This window comes from Lolium perenne, chromosome 7 (genome assembly GCF_019359855.2).
Source record: "Lolium perenne isolate Kyuss_39 chromosome 7, Kyuss_2.0, whole genome shotgun sequence".
NCBI lineage: Eukaryota > Viridiplantae > Streptophyta > Magnoliopsida > Poales > Poaceae > Lolium > Lolium perenne.
Window position 1 is genome coordinate 197,458,767 of NC_067250.2, and position 3,176 is coordinate 197,461,942.

The 3,176-nt window shown below is 48.6% G+C and overlaps 1 non-coding gene across 1 annotated transcript; it reads left to right on the plus strand.

Moving 5' to 3' along the window:
* The first annotated feature begins 992 nt into the window (after nucleotides 1–992).
* Nucleotides 993–2,631, plus strand: LOC127314558 (uncharacterized). The gene is made up of 2 exons (XR_011748783.1): nucleotides 993–1,066; nucleotides 1,884–2,631. It is a non-coding gene; the product is annotated as an uncharacterized protein (transcript).
* Nucleotides 2,632–3,176: the final 545 nt, after the last annotated feature.

The following is a 3,176-nucleotide window of genomic DNA, read 5'->3' on the forward strand; positions in this document are numbered from 1 at the left end:
TAATCATTGGGGTGTCCTTGGGCGCATCGCTGAGGCCGACGACCATCAGAGCATCTCCAGCCGCGTCCCCCAAACCGTCCCCCAAACCGCACCGGATTGACCGTTTGGGGGACGTGTTTTGTTCGTGCCGCGTTTGGGGGACGTCGCTCCCCAGCCGCGTCCCCCAAACGCCGCCCCCAAACATTTAAAATAATTTTTTTAACACATAAACCATTTATATCAAATGTAGCATATGAAAAAAAATGTGCAGCATGGCATGCCCCTCCATCCTCTGCCGGGGCTTCGACTTCCTTCTTCCCGGCCTTGATCCTCCGCGGCGCGGCCTCTTCCTCTTCTCCGCCTCAGCGTCAAGCATGTCCTGGAGGGACGCGATGATCAGCAAATGCTCCCGCAGGTCGTCGTCGAACGCTTGCTCGTCCTCCAGCAGCAGGGCAACCATCTCATCGTCGCTGTCCATGGCTAAAGCAAAATCAATGGTTAAAATTGCGCCGAGGCAGACGACGCAACAAACAGCGACCAATCGCGCCTACCTGGCAAGTCGTCGAGCACCTTCTGTGCGCGGAGGTGGGGCGGATTTGACGGCGCGTTCTGGGAGGCGCTGGCGACGCGGTGGCGGCGGCACGACCGGCGGGAGCCCCAGCCGCGACAACGGTGCTGACTCGCAGCACGGATCAGACGCCCAAACGGCCGGAAAATCCAGCGGCGGCGGTGGGGTGGGAGGCGCGGGAAGGAAGGAGCGACGAGAAAAGAGGCGCGAACCAACGGTTTATGCAAATAGTCGCCGACATGTGGGAGCCCGCCTCGCTTTTCGTTGTGTCCGGCGTCCCCGGAGCGTCCCCTGTGGGACGGGGACGGGCTCGGGGCGCCGGACACCGTATCGGGCCGCGCCGAACAAAAATGGGCTTTGGGGGACGCGGCTGGAACGCTTTTTTTGTCCGGCGCGCCCCAAATCCCTTTGGGGGACGCTTTGGGGGACGCGACTGGAGATGCTCTCAGGCCTCTCGTCGATGCTCTCAGCTTACATCAGTTCTTCGAGGGCATTGGGCTCGGCGGTTGCGTTGTTCAGGTACAATAACACAAAATTTACTTGAACTGTGATGAAGAGCCTGTTTGTGACCTTTCTCAATTTAGTGTTCACACCAAAAATGTTAAATAATAATATGTACTAGCGACCCGGACGTTTGGAACCTGGGTGCGCGCACACCCGTTTACGAAAAGTTCAAAAAATGTTATTTAAAAGTTTTTTAAAAATGTGAAGTAAATTTTTGCATGTACATATTATGTTGATACTTACTCGTGTGAGTTTTCACGAAAAATACCATTGTGTGTGGCCTGCATAAAAATGACAAAATGTATTTTTTTGAAACTTTTAAATAGCATTTTTTGAACTTTTCGTAAATGGGTGCGCGCGCACCCAGGTTCCATTCACCATTTCCGTATGTACTAGATGCTAAAATAAATGATACATAAGATTCATGGCCGTCTTGAAGGGGCCGTCCAAGTAGCCAAATTGTTCTCACAAAGGAGCGAAAAGACAACACACAAATGGAGATATTTGCAGTTGAGATAAAATGACGTATCACTCACTAGTCACTACATTGTAGTACAGCAGAAGCATATAGTAGGGACCCTCAATTATTGGGTCAGGCTATTTTCAGAAAAGCATTGTAAGCACAAGGATAGCATCGACCTAGTGAGTGGACAGATAGGAGAAAGACTTAATTTTCAAGCTTTGCTTATTTCCTAGAACAACATTTTCTTTTTGAAAATAAAGAACACCAGTTTGGATGTTCAAAATAAAGAACAATAGAAGAAAAAAAAATTGCCCGCAGAAAAAAAGAAAAGAAGTTTGACACACTTTGCTCCTCATGTTCTTGCTCCAGGCAAAATTCAAGGCGAAAGCAACCGTGCTCATGGCGACCTTCTTCTCCTTCACCGCTCCCATAGGCATCGCACTCGGGATCGCCATCACAACCAGCTATAGCAAGCACAGCTCGGTCGCGCTAGTCGTCGAGGGGGTCTTCAACTCGGCCGCGGCGGGGATTTTGATCTACATGGCCCTGGTTGATCTGCTAGCTTCAGATTTCAACAACCCTAAGCTGCAGACGAATACAAAGCTTCAGCTGGCAACCTACTTCGCCCTTTTCATGGGCGCAGGGCTGATGTCCCTGCTTGCCAAATGGGCATAACAGCATCGCTGAGATAGGATGCATTTGTGTGCACCGTCATCCATCCTAAAGACCCCGGCCTTGCTTATCAGTGATGGGGTTTGTTTCTTAGCGTTGTTGCATCATGTGTCACATCTCCATCAACCAGAGCTGAGGAAAAAATTGCCTGAATGTGACCAAATCTTATTAGAGTAAAGGAAAGCTAGAGAAGCCAAAAAGTTGAGTGCATGTATCATGTCTCATCCCTTGAGAGCAAGTCTGTACCAAATGAGGCGATGGTAGAAGTGGTAGCAGTAGTGATAGTGGGGACAATGGTAGTTGAACTGATATTGGTGGGTGAAACTTTGTAAAGCGGTAGCCTACCTTTTAGAAATCAACGGAATGTACAGATTGTTACTAGCATTCTCCTGGTTTTCGCGGGAAAGGACAGCTGAAAAAAATTCCGAAGACAAAATTCAGACTCTTTGAGATGTGCATCCTATAGCTTAGGCTATAAACCTAGTCACTAGAGCTGCATAAGCATCGTACTATCTTTCAAAAAGGAGAGCAGCTCCCACAATTGTGCAAGTGCAAGTTGTGTAGATTCCTTTCTCAACTTTGAATATTATTCCTAGAACGTGATATTGATAGTTCAATATATCAAGGCCAAAGATTTTATATGATTCTCCATCACGAACTTTAGCAATTGACATGCATCACTAGTAGAAAAATGGCCTTTAGTCGCGGTTCGCAACTGCCATTAGTCGCGGTTGCGCAACCGCGACCAATTAAGCGCGACTAAAGCCCCCCCCCCCCCCCCCCCTAGTCGCGGTTGCTTACGAACCGCGACTAAAGGTCCATCCACGTGGGCGGCTACCGTGCGCCTGGGCGAAGGACCTTTAGTCGCGGTTGGTGTCACCAACCGGGACTAAAGGCTATTTCGTTAATTTTTTTTAATTCAGTTGGATTTCTAATTTTTTTCACTCCATTTTTTTTTCTTTTTTTTCAGAATTTCTCTTATTTCAGTTA